The following is a 1,157-nucleotide window of genomic DNA, read 5'->3' on the forward strand; positions in this document are numbered from 1 at the left end:
ATGTTGGGGAGTAGGATTTCACACATGAAATTTAGGAAAACAGTCATTCACAACACAAATTGATTATATGTAGATGTACAATATGTTGAGCAGTGTCATGATTTGTGTATGGCATAGTTTTTTCACAAGGATTCCTATGCTAAGTAAAAAACCACACAAAGGTTCTAGGAAGTTAGAACCTTAACTGTTCTGGATAAAGTTTAGTAAAATAATGCAAGTGTAGATGTTCAGGAGCTAATGAGATACGAATATTCAAGAAGAAACTACAAGGGGCTGGGGATTTAGCTCAGCGGCAAAGCGCCTGCCTGGCAAGCGCAAGGTCGTGAGTTCAGTTCCTGGTGCCGGAAAAAAAACCAACAAAAAAAAAAAAAAAACCAAAAAAAGAAGAAACTACAAGACCGGGCATGGTGGCACACGCCAGTAGTCCCAGCACTTGGGAGGCTGAGGCAGGAGGATCCTTGCGAGTTTGAGACCAGCCTGGGCTACAATGAGAGCTCAAGCCCAGCCTGAGCTACATAGCAAGACCCTGTCTCAAAAAGACAAAAAAAAAAAGAAGGAACTACAAACTTGACTACCTGTAATACTGGGGATCAGTTGTAACAAATGTAAAAGTTCAAAAACAAATTTAAATATTCTTTCCATCCTATGAAAGACTTATTGAGTCCTTGTGATATTTAAGTTTACTCTCATAACCATAGCCATGAAGTATTTTGGGTGGGAGAAAAATATTGAAGAGATAGTTTATAACATCATCACAGGAAAAAGTAGTCTTACCATGGTGTGATTTCAAGAATCCCTCTAAAGTGAAAAGATGTTGTTCCATACAGTATGTTTCCTACATCAATTCTTCCCTCTCTGCATTTCTTTTCAAAAGTAGAGGTAGGTTTTAGCAGTACCAATTCTCCCTTTACCTCCCAAATCTTACTGCTAATAAGTGCATTGCGAGTTCTTTACAAAGCAATTTCATATTTTCAAAAGGAAATACCCCTGCCTTATCATTTTCCACCTTCAACTTCTACTCATCTAGTTAAGATAGTTCAGTCCTCTGTGTCTTTTGCTCTGGAAACTTCAAAATGTGTCATAGGATTGGATGAGATCCATTTCACTGCTCTAGATCTTCTGTATCTTGTCTACCAGCTCACATTATGTATACTTTT

The sequence above is a fragment of the Chinchilla lanigera genome, unplaced genomic scaffold, assembly GCF_000276665.1.
Source record: "Chinchilla lanigera isolate Chin_1 unplaced genomic scaffold, ChiLan1.0 scaffold00031, whole genome shotgun sequence".
In the NCBI taxonomy this organism is placed as follows: domain Eukaryota; kingdom Metazoa; phylum Chordata; class Mammalia; order Rodentia; family Chinchillidae; genus Chinchilla; species Chinchilla lanigera.